Source organism: Benincasa hispida, chromosome 9, assembly GCF_009727055.1.
Source record: "Benincasa hispida cultivar B227 chromosome 9, ASM972705v1, whole genome shotgun sequence".
In the NCBI taxonomy this organism is placed as follows: domain Eukaryota; kingdom Viridiplantae; phylum Streptophyta; class Magnoliopsida; order Cucurbitales; family Cucurbitaceae; genus Benincasa; species Benincasa hispida.
This window is the reverse complement of record NC_052357.1, coordinates 71,842,745-71,862,597: the sequence shown is the minus strand read 5'-3', so window position 1 is coordinate 71,862,597 and position 19,853 is coordinate 71,842,745. Positions and strand designations below refer to the sequence as shown.

Sequence of the window (19,853 nt, the reverse complement as noted above, 5' to 3'; positions counted from 1 at the left end):
GCGGTATTTTAACGGAAAAATAAGATTTTATTAGATTGTGATTTTTTTTTTTCTTTTTGAAAATATTAGATTGAGACATTCCAATTGGTTAACTTGTATTTTTATTTTTTTTACTAGAATGAACATAACTCAATATTCTACCATAAGTAGACATGCTAAATGGAGAGTGATTTGTATATTCATCAAATTGAAAAATCAACTTTGTAATTGAAATTAAATATATATCTTTTTGTAGGGTGATGTCTAATTGGCCCATCGAATTGCATATCCTCAAAGAAGAAAGAGTGCTTTTAAGAAGTCTGTGAGGCTAAGTTAAAAAACGCTATTGACTATTCAAAAAGAGAACGACCTCAAGCCAGCCAAAATGTCAAGTTGAAGTGTCCATAACTTCCCTACTAGCACAATTGAATGAACAATATAAATGGAATAGTCGATTTCTAATTAATATATGTAACATAACATGTGTGCTCAATTCGATACAACTTCATTTTTGATACTGACTTAAGAGAGAATATTGGCTAAAGCACTTGTACTAATGTAATATTTCTCTTTTGTAGACTTTATTTAGATGAAGATTTTTGAAATTTGACCTACTAATCCAACCATCTATCTTTGTATCGATATATCTTTTCCATAACTTTCATCTTTATTTTTTAGAGCGACAATCTCTTCATTTTTAATATTGAGATTACTCCATTTTTCATGATGCGGAATTATTGACATTTTCTTTGATGGATAAAAACAACCTATTTATTGTTTTGGCCCCACAACTATGGCCAATTATTAAATTCAATAGTCTAAGTTATAATAACCATGGATATTAATGCTTTTACTTCCTTTATAATCATGGAGAGAATGGAGTGCATATCCCTTCACAATAATTAGTTTGAGGCAATTTTTGTCATGGTGAAATATATTTATTTAGGCTAGCGTTATAATCAACTAAAAGAAAGTAACTGTTAAATAAAATATTAAAAAAAAAGTAAAAGAAAGTAACTTTCTTCAGGTAAAAAAATAGTTGGCCACTTAGGATCTTTGATATTAATATTGTTGTTTTTAAAATTTATTAGAGAAATAATGTTGTTTTGAAACTTATTAGAGAAATATTGTTGTTTTGGGAGTTCGAGGCTAGAAGTCGAGGGTTAAGGATTCGATTAATGTAGAGGTCGAACGTTGAGAACTCGACAAACAAAGAAAAACTTGGAAACAATATGTATATTAGGGTTGTCGAGGGTTGAAGCATAAGTCGAAACTTCAACCCTCGACAAGGAAAAGGAAATCTCGCTAATTTTATGATGAGGATCTCGCTCTAGAAGGAAATTTTGCTAATTTTGTATATTAGGTTGTCGAAGGTTGAAGTTTTGACATACATAAGTCGAAACTTCAACCCTTGACAAGGAAGATAAGTGGGTGAAGCTAATTTTGTGATGAGGATCTCGCTTTAGAAGGAAATCTCGCTAATTTTGTGATGGGGATCTCGCTCTAGAAGGGAATCTCACTAGAAATGTGGGCTGAATCTCGTGAGCATCGCTGGGAAAACAATTTGTTAAAAAATGCTTGAGGATCTCGCTCTAGAAGGAAATCTCGCTAATTTTTTTTATGGGGATCTCGCTCTAGAAGAGAATCTCGCTAGAAATGTGGGTTGAATCTCTTGAGCATCGCTAGGAAGACAGTTTGATAAAGAAATACTTGAGGATCTCGCTCATAATTGTCTTCACTTTATTTACTTTCCATATATATATATATATATTATATACATGACCAAATAGAAAAAAAATCTAATAATCATTAATGAAAAAATAACAATAATAACAGAATTTTGAATTGTAAGAGAGAGCGAGATTCTGAGTGAGATTGTAAGAGAGAGCAAGATTGAGAGAGCGAGATTGTGAGAGAGAGCAAGATTGTAAGAGAAAGAGAGATTAAGAGCGAGATTGTAGGAGAGAGCGAGATTGTGAGCAAGGGCGAGATTGAGAGAGCGAGATTGAGTTCTAATCACATGGATTAAACGGTCAACTAGTCAGCTGACGTGGTCTGCCACATGGAAATCGTCTTCACTTTATCTACTTTCCATAGAAATACTATATATATTATATGACCAATGAGAAAAAAGCTAATAATTATTAATGAAAAATAACAACAATAACAGAATTTTGTTACAACTAATAACTATATATTGAGTAGTTTAATGAAAGTGCATATATTAAAATTGACTATAATTGAATAAGTCTAAAAAAAGATGTGAGGTCCTATCACCATGCTGCCCCTGCTCCGATTCCCCTGCACGATTTCCTGCATGCATTACCGACTGATCCGATTCCTGCATTCATTGACGCATTCATGCCCCTCTGCCATAGCTTTAATGCCTTTTTCAACCACCCCAAACCGTGGGTCGAGTGTTCAACACTCGACCTACATCCTTTTAAACTACCATCCTCTTCATTTTTGCTCACTCACTCCCTTGATAATTTTTAAGACTCACTGCCCTTAATTCATGAGCAGGATCTCGCTCATGAGGATCTCGCTCATGAGCAGGATCTCACTCATGAGTGAGATTTCTTCACTCACTTATCTTTTTTGTATATTCAATTTTTTTATTATAAAGTTGTACATTATTATTTTAATTTTAATTTGTACATTATTTCTTTATTTAACTTGTACTTATTCTTTTAATTAAGTTGTACATTATTCTTCTAATTAAGTTGTACATTATTCTTCAATTGAGAAACATATTTTTTTAGTTGAGAAATAAATTTTTTTTTTTTTTCAGATCATGGTTTTAACCCAGGACCTATTGATCCGATGTTTTGCACGACCAGTCTATTCATCGATCATCTGTTGTATGGTGAGATCGTACTACTGGAGAAATATCTTGCAGGGCGTCGAGAGGCAGTTCTCCAGTGCACTATCCCCGCTCCACCTCGAATACTACCGCTACTGCGCAAACATTCCCCCTGGGATTCTATGGGGTTGCAGATTAGGATTTATTCAGTTGGACTGGCATCTGATCACAACCTTGGTTGAGAGATGGAGGCCCGAGACGCATACATTTCATATGTCTGTTGGAGAGTGCACTATCACTTCTACAAGACATAGAAGTGTTGTTGGGGTTACGCTGTTGACGGTGAGCCGGTCACCGGAGTGATGTACAATGACTGGTTAGAAGTTTGTCAACTGTATCTCGGTGCGACCCCACCTGCCGACAAGATTAAAGGATCGAGGTTAAGTTTAATATGACTAGGAACACAATTTCGTGAGCTCACAGATGATGCAAACAAGGAAACCGTCATAAGATATGCACGAGCATATATACTACAAATGATGGGTGGAAGTCTATTTCAGATAAATCAAGTCATTTTGTTCACTTGATGTTTCTGCCACTGTTAGCTAACCTCCATGATGCAGGGCGGTATTGGTGGGGTGGAGCATGCTTGGCATGGCTGTGTAGACAACTATGCAAAGCAACATAACCTGAGGTTCGAGAGATAGTTGGGCCTCTCTTACTTTTGCAACTATGGGCTTGGGAGCGATTTCCAACAATGGCTCCACAAAACGATGAGTCCTCTCATATGTTTTCACATTGGTGAGTGACATCTTCCTCACAGGGTGATGAGACAATTCGGTTTTCAGCAGGATGTCCCATCGCCATGTAATACTGAACCCGTACTGCATGATATTGACCTAAAGACTGGAGATTGGTCCGAAAAAGTTCCACATTGGTAGTGCGATAGCACCATCGTGCAAGGTTTATTGCAGTGGGGTCTTGAACAGTTTGGCACAGATGTCACTCCAGAATATATTCATTGGTATAATAATATCACAAGGCGTTACGTCACTCGTCTAGGAGCAGTTGTGGGTCATCTGGTAAATGAATGAATATTATCTAATTATTTTTAATTTAAATTTATTTTAAATGTTGTCTAATTGTTTTATGATTCATAGAGATCAAACAACAGTAGACTCCATGAGGTTGCGAATGATCCGAACTAGGTTCTTGCTATATGTAGTGACAACTAAAGCTATATGGAAGAAATTCATTATATGTACGATATACCCATTGTTCCTCCACCAGCTCCTAGACGTAGAGGACATGTTCGGGAAGATGATGAGTTTGATGAGGTTGCACATAATATGGAAGAGTTGCCCCTTATGATGCAGACGCAGAGTCAAACTGATTATGTTAGTCCGATGATGATGATGCCAGCATTTGGTTCAGGACATTATGACTCAGAGGTTGGTCCTTCGTCTTCATACGTGCATGGACATGGTCGGGGTCGTGGAGAGCATAATGAATATTTATATTATGAAGTGCCTGTAGAGGTACCAGAGCAACATCAAAGAGAACCCGAGCAAACTCAGTTCGAAGTCGACGATGATAACCAGCTCGAAATCGATAACGTCTGCCTTGTGGGACACATTGATTTTTGTATTAATTATTTTTATAAATGAGATATTTAATTTACATTCTTTTATTTTTATGAGATATTATTTTTTTTAATTTATTCTTTTTAGAGTTTAAATAAAATAATAAAATATTTTTATAATTTTTTTTTATAAAATGGAAAATTAAAAAAAAAAAGAAAGGAAGGAAGAAAGAAAAAAGAAGGACAATGTGTAATAATTAAAAAAGAAAAAAACGGAAAATTTGTACAGATGAACCAAAAATTGAAATGTACTCTCGCCCTCTATCAAAATCTCGCTATCTCGCTCTCGCTCTCAAAATCTCGCTCTCTCTCAAAGTCTTGCTCTCTCTCTTTTATTTTTATGAGATTATTTTTTTTAATTTATTCTTTTTAGAGTTAAATAAAATAATAAAATATTTTTAGAAATTTTTTTTATAAAATGAATTTTTTTTTAAAAAAAAAGAAGAAAGAAAGAAGAAGGTCAATGTGTAATAATTAAAAAAGAAAAAAAAAAGAAAATTTGTACGGATGACCCAAAAATTGAAGTGTACTCTCGTTCTCTATCAAAATCTCGCTATCTCTCTCTCGCTCTCGCTCTCAAAATCTCACTCTCTCTCAAAATTATGGAAACCTATCAAAATCTCGTTCTCTCTCAAATCTTGCTCTCTCTCAAAATAATAATGGAAACCTCTCAAAATCTCACTCTCTCTCATAATCTTGCTCTCTCTCAAAATAATAATGGAAATCTTGGAAAAGCGAAAGGGTAAGATCAAGGGTTCAAAATTCGATCTACCTACCTTGGTCGAATTTTGAACCATCGACTTATTTAAAAAAAAAAAATTACAAATAGTTTGAAAACAACAATATTTTCCTAAATAGTTTCTAAAAGGACAATATCCTTTTAAATTTTCCACAAATATCCATAAATTACAAATTTGTATAGTTTAGAAAAATATAATTAGTGCTACTTTTTTATATAAAAAAAATCACACCGATAACTTATAATTCCATAAATGGTAAAAAAAACAAATATGTATATAAGATTGTTCAACATAATATAGTAAAATGTCATTGTCTATCAGGATAGATTTAACTATTGTGAAGGCGGCATATTACTGATAGATCTAACTATAATTGTCTATCAATGATAGATCTATTTAGTATCATTGATAGATCTATCAATGATGGACTAGATCTATAGATCGCTGAAAGGTCTATAGATCTAACAATGCTTATTATTGTCTATCACGGATCAACATTGGTATTTTGCTATATTTATAAATAGCTTGACTCATTTTCTTATTTTTGAAAATAAGCCTAAAATGTAAACCTAATATGACTACTTAAAAAACCTAACCGCATAATAACTATTACATCATTGTGTCAAAGTAGTGATAAATATATAATAAACTTTTATAAAGGGAAAAGTAAAACACATAGAATGCTTATACAAATTCTAAGTTCATCAATGAACTTGATTTTTTAAAAGTTGAAAAACTAGGTCTATTTAGTACTGATTTGATTTTTAGTTTTATATTTAAAAATTAAGTTATTTACGCTCTTTTTCATTTGTTGGTTTTTATTTTATTATTTTTCAGTATAATAATTACAAATATGAGAGATTGAACTTTACATCTCAAGATAGATAGTACAACCAATTATCACTATTCTAACTATTTTTTAGAGCTTTCTTTGTTTACTTAACTATTTTTTAAGAGCATTTTCAAGATTTAAGCAATATTTTAAAATTTGAAAAAAAAAAAGTAAGATTTTCTATCTAATTTTTAGAAGTTTAGTTAAAAATTCAAATATTTACATAAAAAGTGAAAATTATAGTAAAAAAAGTTAGGAGAAAACAAATACAATTTTTAAAATCAAAACACAAAAATAAAAAATTAAGCCCTCCTTTAGTCATTATTTGATTTCTAATATTGTTTTAAAAAATCAAACTAAGTTTAAAGACTATAACATAATTTTATTTTCTTTTTCAAATTTTGCTTGAATATTAACTCTTCAACTTAAGAAAAATTTACCATGGTGAGAAATTGACAGAGAAAAAAAAATGCCATTTTAAAAATAAAAACCAAATAGCTACCGGCCTAAATTATTAACTAACGAAGTCTAGTTTTTTCTTCTTTTTCTCAAATAATAATAATAAATGGCAGGAGTATTGGAATATGGTGAATTGTTCATGTGTGCAAATTTTGGGGGAAAAAAAACATTACTAATTGAGATCGTACCGACATAGCCGATAAATTAGCTGACAGACCAACGGTCTCTAGTTTGACTCGGTCTTTATTATTTATTATAATTAATTTTTAAATGAGATATGATGCGTATTTTTTATAAGGTTTAAATTTTTAAGTAAATGTTTAAATTTTTGTTCATAAATTAACATTTTCATGTACCAGCGTATTTCATACTTAAAAATATAAGTTCAATTGAATCTAAGAATATATATAAAAATAAATATTTGAATATTTAATATATATATATATATATAATTGTTTACTCTATCGAGATCTATCGATAATTTCTTTTTTTACGATGGGAATTTTATGTTAATTATCTTCATTATTTTGATTTTAGAGTTTAAAAAATGCATGGTTGAAATTTATAATTTTTTTGAATTTAAAATTTAAGTTTTTTAATAGTGGCACTCTTATAATTTACGAAGTCTAATTTATTGGATAAATAAATTATTAAAAAAGATAAAGTAGAGGTAGTTGTTTCAAGTGTAATATTTACAAAAACGTAAGTTGATGGAATGAATAAAAAAGATATACTAAATGAATTAAATTTTATAGTTATTAAAAATTATAAAAGAAATTTGATTATTAGTGAATTGGAAAATTTTTTTAAGAACTATTTAAATGTATGAATTTAACCATTAACCTCTCATTCGAATCCTTCAAAATTTTGTATCTATCTTCATAATTTCAAAATTTTATCTAAACCAAAAAGTGTGTGTACACACACATATATAAATTGTAATAATCCTCTCATAGTTTAAAAAACATATATATTAAAAAAATTTGATGACATTTGTCTCTTAAACATAATTTTTAATTTTGATTTTTGATTTGATTATATTCTTAATTACAAACTTTCATTTAAATCTAGATTTTTTTAATTTTACAATAATCTTCTTTTTTTTTTAATTTATTTTTATTTTGATTGGGATGATTTGATTACTCTTAATTTTAAATTAAACCAATATTTTTAAATTTGGTGAAAATTCAAAGTATTTTTTTCCCTATTTCTTGGCAATTGTGCTAAAGAATTTTTTAATTTTTTTTATTTGAATGATGTGATTATCCTTTTAGTTTTAAACTTTAGTTTAAACATATCATTTTTTTTCTATTTATTTTGTATACAATTTTGTAATACTCATTTTTTAGTTTATAAAATATGATTTGATCGATTTAAATTAAAATATTATTTTTTTCCCCGGCAGACATAAGCTTAAAAGCTTATTATCTTGTAGGTTTGTAATGATCTTCTTTTGTATTTTAAAGTTTATTTTAAACATTTTTTTTTTCTAGGAAGACATAAACCATAACATATTAACAAAATTTCAAATGTTTAATTTAGACATTTGTAGAAAAATTTAGATTTTAAATCCCAATTTGATTTTATTTTGAACCAAATTATATTTAAATTTCAAATTATAATTTAATTTAATTTTCAACTAAATTATATTAACATAATGATGCTAAAAAAAACCAATGGGGTTAAAAAAAATATATTAAAAAATACAATTCCTAGACTACAAACATTTTAAATTTTAGAAGATTTTATTTTATTTTATTTTTCTAATAAGAAATTAAATAGGGGATTGAACCTCCAAACTCTAGGGAGGAAGACCATGTCAATTAAATCCAATTGAGCAAATTTTAGATTTCATTATCATAGGAAACAAGTTAAAAAAAACATTTTTAGTTATAACAATCTAATAACGTACCTCGTACGTATCTTTGTGTATGAAACTCTCTCATATATTTATCGAAGAATAACTTAAAAATCCAAAATAACAATAATAAAATTGGAATTAAAAACCCCATAATAATCTAATAATGCATCAATCTATGTGTATATCTTTATGCAACATTTTAAGCAACAACTTCGGTTCTATGGTGTAGTGGTTAGCACTCTGGACTTTGAATCCAGCGACCTGGGTTCGACTCCCGGTAGGACCTTTTTCTATTTCAACATTTCTCTTTTTGTACTTTTTCCTTTTCCTTTTCATGTTATTATTTATTTATTTTTTTTTTAAATTTTCCGTATTTTATTTCTTCTTTCCAACGGGAGGCTATGTAATCAGTATATTATATATTTTAAAAACAAAATAAAGTTTATTTTATAAAAAAAATACTTAAATATATGTATCTCTAACTTCAACGTTGATATTACAAGTTTTATATTAATTGAGTTATGTTCATTTTGACTGTTAGATTATATCTATCTTCGTGCATTTCACAGGATTTATTCAATAATAATTTATCACATGATAAATTCTTTTTACATCCATTTTTTTTTTATAATTTTTAATGTGTGGGTATAGAAATGCACAAGAATGAGTACATGTGGAGATATACCTAAGGTCTCTATTTTAGATTTTATACTTAATTTCTACTAAGTTGTTACATTTTTAATCCTTATTATGAATTATTATATAGTTTCTACTTTTAAATAAGACAATAAAATTTGCGACATAAATTCACTTGATCTATCTTTTCCTATAAATATCTGTTTTACAAAGAGTCACAACACACAACATAAACCTTTGTTAGAAAGTGAAACAAAGCACAAATAATCATCAATAAAAACAAGAGTAGAGTTTAAATTGGCATTCTCACTATTGTTGTAATATCTTTTAGTTCAATGATATGTTGGGTATAGATTTGAACCTTTACATCTTAATTGAGGATATCATGTGATCTTCCCCCCCTTTTTTTTTAAAAAAAAATTAACTATACTATGTATAAAAGAGATTCTGAGAGGAGAATATTTCATTTTCTTATTTTTCCTACACTATTAGTCAATGTCTATTTTGTCCTTTGTGTATGGAATGTATTATGCAACTATTTGGATGTATATGTTTTTTTTAAGTTATGTCGTCTTTTGTTGATAGGATGTGGCTATTTGAATGTAAGTGCCTTTTAGGTCCAACAAGTGCAATTGATGTTGATGGGGTGTGCTATCAAAAGATTTTAGATAAAAAAACCAAACCAACTTAAGAAATAAACACGGAAAATAACTTTTATTTTTGGGGTCCCATAAAAATATAAAATGTGAAAAACTATAATTTTGAGAGAAACAAATAATTTTCCGATTCAAGAAAGAATATCAAGGATAGCACTTGAAATCCAAATGTAAATTAACAAAAAAGTTGAAATAAAAGGTGAATTATAATGATGTCACAAGCTAGGAAAGATGTCACATACAAGGATAAAAATAACAGGAAGAGAGATAAGAAAGAAGGAATATAGAGAATTGTTAACCTAATTTGGTGTAACTATACCTACCTCTGGGAGGCTCTCCGCCTAGGAGAAAAGAAATCCACTAGTATGTAATTTAGTTTTACAACATGCACTTCAACTAAAATGACATAAAATCAACTTACACATAATTGATTTACTAGTGAGTAAGTTAGGCTCCCCCTAACACGAATACTGCTTTAAATGAGTCTGCAGATTTAGGCTCCCCCTAAATTTGTTGCTGCAGCAATGACCTCACGTTATCTTCACCTGCCAAATGAATAATCACTCACCTGGTGTCTTGAACAACACTACTAACAAACTGCTTGAACAGATCAAGCTTCAAAGAAAACCACCGTTCTTCTTCACAAAGATAGTCCACTATACAATATCAAAATCTTCATGTAAAAACCTTTTCGGAAGAAGAACACTAATCAAGGGAAAAGACAACTTACCCTAGAAACACCAAAACCAACCAATAAATACAAACCATACAAGAAAAAGAGACCAACACAGACAACACGAATAAAAGGAAAAGCTCTCCTCAACAAATTTATCACCGATAAGGAAAAAAAATAACTCAGCCATGCCAGAGACAAGATATCCAACTAAATAATAAAAAATATTATTTGTCAACTTCAGTAATAACAAACTCCCCATTTTGCACAAGATTTTCTTTTATGCCAAACAACCAAAGAACTGAATAGAAACGAGGAGAAATCAAATACTTCATTAGAAGGAAACACAAATGATAGCCCGAGCAACAACAAATACAACATAGTCCAAACGAACAAAGCAAACAGAAAAACAAACATCAAAACAACCACACAACAATCCAAACAGCCAAGCAACATCCATAAAATAGCACAACCACATCCATCTCCCCCTTTTGCCAAGAAAAAAAGCAACCAGTCGAAGGTGGCTGAGAAGAAGAAGCCACATCAGAGCGCGAAAGAGACACACTGAGAAGATAAACTAATGCATCAATTTCAGCCCTTCAAGCAGTTAAATCATGTATAACAGTGGTCAAAGAGCAAGACTTAGCAAACAAGATGCGGAAGATGCGAGTGCGCAGCTCAGTAGGAATCAACATACCACCTTCAGGAACGTAGAGATCCTCCGGAAGAGGAATGTTAGAGGCCTTGGGAGGATGAATGTTGTGTAGAGGCCTTGGGAGGACGAATGTTGTGCAGAATGTCAGGAGCATGAGTCTCCTGAAAAATCTTGTAGCTGAGATTAACAAGCTAAGGAGCGGAGCCAGAAGCATCATTCGAGCCAAGGATAGTTGGGCACTAAGATAGAAGACTAGAGAAAAGCCTTAAAAGACTAATTGGCAGCTTAATTGCAAAAGAGTCAACACGCCTAAGAAGCTGGTTGTACACAAATACTCCAAAATTAAAAGTAAACATAGTACAAATTTGATACTAAAGACTAGCCAGAGAAGGAAAGAGACTAGAAACCATGCATTTAAGGGCACCAATTTGCAATGCCTATGTGAAACATAATAACATATCTCACACTAAGAGTAAAAGTAGATGACTGACTAGACTCAGGGCACTTAGATCGAGTGCCACCTGTCAGCTCAACAACAAGCTCCTTAGTGGAAGGATGGGAATCACCCAAAAGAGGAGACTCTTCATGCCTAAGATAAGCATTAATAGTGGTAGGAGAAATGGAGAAGCAGTTGCCATGAATGTAAACCTTCTGATAGTCTGGGTTGCTAGGATAATCAAACTTAGAGGGAAGATTGATAATAAACTCTCTCAATAACTGAGGATAAAAGGGACCAAGGTCCAACACAGTCTTAAGAAGTCCAACTTGTTGAAGAAGATCCATAATTTCTAAACACGATTTGGTCTGGTCAGAAAGAGTTTTCTCATTAACGATATGATGTTGCACCACATAATTTCAACATTGAACATTATCCTCATTATGGAATATATCCCGTCAATAGGAATAATTGGGACATTCGGAGGATTTTTTCGACGACAATCCTGGTGCGCGACTTATTCCTAACTATAGCAACATCATCTTCACTACTTGACTCAAAGAGTTGAGCAGATGAATCAGAGACAGAATCATCGCTTTGCTACAGAGAGGGAGTGCTTTTGGACCGATTATAGGTGGATGGACCACACTCGATAGAAGCATACACAGAAATCCGCTTCTTCATCTTCCTTAGTTGAGCAAGAGAATTGTTGTCATTAGAAGAAACAGAGACTATCTTACCAGAGGAACTAGAACCAGAACTATCATCATCTGACTCCATAGAGGAGGAGGAAATCACACCCTGGTTACAACTAGAAGTAGAGAGTCCCAAAGGAGGAGACCTCAAAGGACTATTCGTTAGATGAATAATAGGCTCTCCCAAATGAAGCAAAATGCCAGTGGCATCATGAACTCAAGGGAATCGTGAAGGTTCGTAACGGAAGGGGATCATTCCCAACTTTAAAATTTTTACAGAAATCCAATTTTATAAAACAAAACATTACGCATTACACAAAAAAAAAAAAAAAAAAAAACATGTTTTTAGAAGAGAAAATAAATTAGGGTTTAGAAACCCTTACCTTTAAAGAACCTTTCTTCCCCTGATCATTTTCTCTAAGAATGTTCACGAACAGAACAATCTTCAAATGGTCACCACCATGAAAAATTTCCTCCATATTCTCTGTAGGGATGAGAAACTCTAAGGAGATCAAGACCTGAACATACTCCTCACGTTCTTGAGAGACTTAAGGGGGAGGGAGTTACAACTCCCTCCCAATTTTAAATTTAATAAATAAATAAATAAAATTAAATTAATTTAATTATTTAACTAATATATATAAATATATGATAACTACCTCATCATATATTAAATATATTGAACAATGTTATATCAAATATAACACATAACCTATAGTTTTATATTGTATCAAATACAATATAACCTATAGTTTTAGTTCTCTCATCAATGGTATTTAATATAAATCTCATTTATATTAAATTCAATTATATGAATCCAATTCATACAATCGATATTTGAATCATATTTAAATATTTATTTTCTCTAAACTAAACTTTATATTATAATGTATCAAATATATTATAGTAATTATATCATATATAATTAAATTAAATTAATTATATCACATATAATTAATTCCTTCATTTAACTTAACCAATTCAAATTAATTCAAAATCAGTTCTCATTAAATCCTTGTTGAGCTAAGTTGAATTTCATCTTATTTAATGCATGCTTAATCTATTGCTTAAATTCATCTAATCAATCGGTTTAAGTAGAAATAGTTAACTACTCGAGAGATAAAGTGGTTGTGAAACTCATTAAAAAAAAGAAAAGAATTAACTTTAGAAATAAAGTTAACATTTTGTCCAAATTAACTTAAGCGTGGGTCCTAGAGATAAGGTTTATGTGGTTTAAAATACTGAGAGGTGAAATTTTCATTTTATAAGTTAAGAACATGAACAGATACTTATGCATATCTTATGAGGATATAATAAACATTCTTAATGGTACTTCATCAATTGAATTCCCACACTATTCACTGCACATTGCTTTCTTTTGTGTTGTAAGTACTTCATTCCATGCATAATCTTCACCATTCACACTTTCCACACATCACCATCATTTTCACATTTAACGCTTCACACTTTCTTGTAATTAATTAATTAATTGTTCTTTTAGTTGTACAAACAAATACTTCAACACATGAATTTGATAAACTTGTATCTACGACAATCTTATTAAGTTCAGCAAATAGTCAATACATAATTCATGCATTCGACCTTGGTTCTCACCAAGAAACCTTTATTAAGTTTGAACTTGGGCTTAGTTTTGGGAAACTTGTTAGAAATAGAGCACTTTATTCTTCATTATTCAAAATTCAACGCAACAAGAAACAAATTTTTGTTGTCGTTGTCGGGGACTTAGTTGACTGACTAATGTTTAAACCGTGTTTGATTTTTGCAGATACTCAAATGATGATGTATTGTACGCTTAAGCTGAAAGTGTGGCAAACAGTATATGAGTGAAGGCACACTGATAGAAATCCTATTTGACCCAGAGATCGAGAGGGTTTTTAGAAGAAGAATTAGAACAAATTAGCAAAGAAGACAAAGGAATTTAACTAGAGCCATGGGTGTCACACCCCGCCCTAAACTACCCTCTGAGCCTGAGAAAGGGCGTGACTGACAGCAGTTATCAACCCTTTTGTTGACACTTACTGCCTAATAACTCTGATACCAATGAACAAATTCAACAACCAATTGAATAAGTAGGCCCATTTTATTACAACAATGTATCATTTATACAACTTCAAGACTCAACTATAAAGTTTACAACAACAACTGTAAAACCCTCCGAAAGTGTAACTGTGACTTGTGGCAGACCATGACCTTAGCAGCACCCTGGAATCCTCATCTTTCCGCTACTTGAGGGGGGGGGGGGATAAAACATAAAACATGGAAAACATGAGCTATAAAGTTCAGTGAGTGGTGCCTTTAGATAAACAAATAACTTTGACTACAAAAATATACGTTTTGTAAATCAATACATAGTCAATAAGAACATTACCACAAGTTTAATATTATTTTCCAGCCAAACCGCTAGACAATTCCCAACTCGATCGTTGGTTAAAACAATCAACCCCAGCTTGACCGCTGGTTATCTCATAACAAAACATCCCCAGCTTTACCATTGGTTATCCCTGACATGATCCTACATTTTCCCCAGTACTTCCACACGTATACTAAGACAACAACAATTCCTATGGAAACTTTCCTTGTACCCTATTATCCTGCCAATGTGCACATCGACTATTTTCCCGTCAGCTATGCTTAGGTAACTTGACTATATTTTTCGCCGATCATCACCGACTATCATTTTCCGCCGACTGAAGCCGACTATGTTTTCCCGCCAAGTACCTTTTCAAGCATGCTAACCATATATCCCGGGTACAATTTCAATTTCCCAAACAAACGTACAAACAATATCTTAACAAGCATAGTAACAAGATAAACATATATCCCTAATCATGCCAATTTAACATTATCCCCTATATATATTTACCTATATATAGAAATTACATCATCAATACAACACACAATAACCACTTACCTTGGTTGGTTAGGAACTTTCCTTTCCAAAGTTCCTTAAGTTTCCTTGGTTTCCCTTTTGAACCCTAAATTCCAGATTCAAATATCAGCTTAGATTACTCATAGTTTAAGACCTTATTTTAAGATGCTTCCTTCTGCAAACATGTTCTAAAATGTCTCAGAAAGGTACCAATAAATCTTGGCTCATAAATCCTCGTGGTTTGGACGGAAACATCAAAAAATCAAAACTGGCCCAGCTTATTCGACAGCTCGACCCTTCTGTTTTTTATTCATTCTCCAGCCCGATTCCTTGGAGCTTCTTCTCTGACAGCCCTACCCTGAAAACTAGACTCTTTTAGCTTTCAAATGTCTTTAGAATCACATAAAACGCATGAGTATTTCGGGAGAACTCCTCGTTCCAATTTGATGCTACTTCTTGTCTTTTCTGTCCGACAACATCTCCCCTCTTGGAACTTCTTGACCAACGCATGGTCTTGCTACCAACGCATGGTCTCCTCTCAATACACTCTTCTTTATGTCCTTTGAAGATAATTGAGTTCTTATCTGAAGTCCTTGGCCCTATTTATATGCGTCCAAGATTGCTCCACGGCCGATAGCAACTACTCGGCCGCATGTCCAAGTGTCTTTTCCTCACACCATCAACACATTCTTACATCAGCGCAAGCCAAAGTGTCTTATTCTCCTTTCACCAACGCATAGCCCTTAACTTTTACATGTCTTCTTATACATCCACTTAATTTGCTTAAGGTTTAAGAATTCTTACTAGCAAGCCACATGTCTGATGACGTCCTCCATATGAGCTCATCTTCTTATGCGTCCATTCCACTCAATATGCGTTCACTAGGGTGATGACCAACACCCCTTCTCAATGCATACTGCTAGCCTCGGGTATCAATGCATAGTGTAATCAACAACGCATAGCAACCCTTGGTTCCTATTGTTTACAGCTTGGTCGCACAATCTACAATACACCTAAGATTGAAAGGGTGCCTGCGAAAACACAAAACTTCACAAAACATTAGCTGCCAAGTCCCTGGAAACGGCGCCAAAAACTTGTTGGTTTAGGAAAGATTGTTTATTTATTATTAAGGACGGATGTGGTTGTACATGAAATCATGTGTTAGACATAGCTTATGCGTTTGCACCCATGCGTCTGAGTCATCCGTCGGAATGAAGATGCGTTAATCTAGTATGCAATGACCACGCGTTCCTATCACAAGTTTTCTTACGCTCGTGCCAAGTATAATGGAAACGCAAGTTTCTCGGGTAAACCGAGGTTGAACACAGGGACTTGTCACTCAATAATACTCGTGAAGCAATGCGTTTGAGGCAATGAATAAAAAAATAGAAACAAGTTTAAGGGATTTACACACTACTCCTACTCTTAACTAAATAGATTGAGCAATAGAAAACTTGTGATGAGAATAGGTAGAGACACAACAACCATTAATGCATAGTAATGTTTATTATCTTAAATCACCCGAGTAATCCCAGCTCATTGCACTAACGCATCGCACACCTCTCGGTGGTCAGCTGCATCACTATATCTCTATAGTGCATGGTTGCGTCGAGCATAAGATTGTGCCTATCTCTAGAAACAATGCGAACTTTGCTTTAGTGCGTTCCATCTCTTACCTTCTCAGGCAGTTAGACGTGGCTATTTAACTTATAGGCAAGCAATGCAACATCCCATAGACAAGTGTTGCTACAGCCTTTCACCAAGCAAAGAGGATTAACTCACTATACTCGCACAACGCACACCTCTTGGTGGGTTGCTACATGCGTCCTATCTCTAGGCTACACGATTTAAGCATGCGATTGCCTTTGATAAATAAACGCTGAAGATAAACTATGATAGAGATGAAGATGATGAAGAAGACGACAATAAGGGAGTCAAGATTTGCATTGATCACAAAATGTCTCAATATCTTAAGCTAAAATGTAATACAATACAGAGATTAGAAGAGAAAGGAAGAACTCTGCGTCAAGGTTGCTGGTGGAGCCATAGATGAATGGTGGAGATGTCTCCCTCGAGCTCTATCTCTTGCAAAAGCTCCGGTCATCACTCGATCTGGTTTGTGGAGATGAAGAATTCTCACTGAAAATCTCGTTCAAGCTCTCATCTGTGATCACAAACCTTTGCCTTGAGGCAGAAATTCGGATGTCTTGAAATGAAGGTCCAAAATGCTATTTATAGAGTTTAAACGCCGACAGCTATCATGATTGTGTTATGGCTCACTGATGCTTTTGTCGCGATATGGGCAATGTCACATCGTTTTATCTTGTTGATACTCCCAAGGTATACGTCCGAGCTCGATTCAGATGAAGCATCAACACGTTCTACCCATCTTGCGATCATCCTTCTATTATGGTTGTCACTCCGTGGCCACAATTTCCAATTGATCACTGCAACTTCCATGCAATGGCCGCATACGATCACCGCAACTTTCATGCAATGGGTGCATACGATCACCGCAACTTCCATGCGATGGACGCATGCGATCACCACAACTTTCAGTGCATGCGTTTGTCTTTGCGATCGCCTGGCTTCAGCGCATGCGTTTATCTTTGATTGCTTATTTCAAACGCATGCGTTTGATTCCTGCAATAGCTACAAAAATAGACAATTTGGCATGGAGTAACGCATAATATTGGGGTCAGTGAGGATCTAGGTGCTAATTGATGCAAAACTCAATTTTTCGCAAATTCTAAGTATTATCACCGCATTTTCTACTTATTAGCCCTCATGATTCTAAGTAAAAGGCTTATAATAACTGGCATTTCTGCCAGTTATCAACCCTTCAAACTTAGAATCATGCTTGTCCTCAAGCATGCGTTATAGTCAAGAAATTCTTAACTCAACTTCCGGCGTTCCTTTGTGATGACCAACTTCTCAGAATATAATTAACTTGTACTTCTAACCATGGCTGCAATGCTCTCCTCTACTTTGGCTGCTTCTTCAAAGAGATCTTTTCTAAGTTGAAATTTGGCAAGCCTTTGCTCATAAACTTTTTATTCATTTTCCACAATTTTGCGACAGCTCATGAGAATGCGTTCGTGCAAAACAATTTAAGCTTATGCGTTTACTTATTCGAATGCAGCGTTGAACCTGGTGACGCTCTTCGTTTTGGCTTACCCCCACGTGTGTCATGCGGGCATCCAACTTCGGTTGCGTTCCATATTCAACTCAACTCATGTCTTGTTTAATTTGGCTTACGCCAGACAGAGGAGTTGCGTTTATGCATTGATCCTGACGACTTACCTTCGTTTTGGCTTGCCTTCACGAGTGTCATGCGGACATCCAACTACAGGTAAATGCCTTTCACAACTTAACTCTTCTCAACATGGGTTTCCCCTATTGCGTTGACAGTGGAGTTATTATTTTCAAATTTTTTTTTGAAGGGAATGACCGCAATGTAATGAATGTGATTCTCCGAGACCGCTACCACCTCGAAACTTAGAGGGTGGCAGTGTTCTCACTGCAAGCTAAAAACAAACTCAACATGAATGTGATAACAAATGTTTGAGCAAGGGTTTGCACATAATAAAACTATAGACTTTCACAATTTGAAGAAGCTATTAAAAGTAAGGGGTGCCTTGCGATGCCTAGTTAGTGGATGTGGTGAATTATTTGTACCATCATAGATGCATCGCGAAGGATCGCAATCGGACAAGGGGAATTCCAAAAGGATAATGCATAAAAGATAACAAGAAAAGAACCTTAAGTAGAAGAATGCATGCGACAATGCGTTGGATGGTGAATTATTTCTGAATGGAAATCTTGAGGAGACCATTTACATGGTGCAACCCGAGGGATTCATAGTCTAAGGTTAAGACCAAAAGGATTGCAAGCTGAATCAGTCCATTTATGGGCTGTAACAGGCGTCTAGATCTTGGAACATACGGTTTGATACTGCGATCAAATCGTATGGCTTTGACCAGAACGTTGATAAATCTTGTGTCTACAAGAAGCAACACTTCAGTAGTATTCTTAGTGTTGTATGTAGACGATATACTACTCATTGGGAATGATGTAGGTCTACTGACTGCAATTAAGAACTGGCTAGCGAACCAATTCCAAAATGAAAGATTTGGGAGAGGATCTATTTGTTTTAGGTATACAGATCTTTCGGGATCGTAAGAAAAAAGTCCTAGCATTATCTCAGGCATCGTACATTGACAAAATGTTGCTCAAGTACTCAATGTAGGACTCCAAGAGAGGCCTACTGCCGTTCAGGCATGGAGTCACTTTGTCTAAGGATGTGTCCTAAGACGCCTCAAGAGGTTGAGGAGATGAGACGGGTCCTATATGCGTCTGTCGTTGGCAGTTTGATGTACAAGATGCTCAGTACTCGACCAGACATCTGCTACGCTGTGGGAATAGTCAGTAGGTGTCAGTCTAACCCAGGCTAGGGTCACTGGACCGCAGTGAAGAACATTCCTTCAAGTATCTTCGAAGAACGAAGGATTACATAATCATGTATGGATCTAGGGATTTGATCCTTACTCTATACATGGATTCTGACTTTTAGACTGATAGAGACTCTCGCAAGTCCACGTCAGGGTCAATCTTTACTCTTAACGGAGGAGCTGTAGTATGGCAAAGTACTAAGCAGGGGTGCATCACCAACTTCACTTGTTCCAGATATGTCTAAGCCCATTACCCTCTATTGTGATAATAGTGGGGCAGTGGCAAACTCCAAGGAGCCTCAGAGTCACAGGCGCGACAACACATAGAACGGAAGTATCACCTGATCCATGAGATAGTACATCCAGGGGACGTGATCGTCACAAAGATCGCTTCGAAGCATAATGTTGCTGACTCGTTTACGAAGGCTCTCACGGCTACAGTGTT

The 19,853-nt window shown here is 33.9% G+C and overlaps 1 non-coding gene across 1 annotated transcript; it reads left to right on the top strand.

Annotated features, from left to right (window-relative positions):
- Positions 1–8,530: 8,530 nt before the first annotated feature.
- Positions 8,531–8,602, top strand: TRNAQ-UUG. The gene has a single exon. It is a non-coding gene; the product is annotated as a tRNA-Gln (tRNA).
- Positions 8,603–19,853: the final 11,251 nt, after the last annotated feature.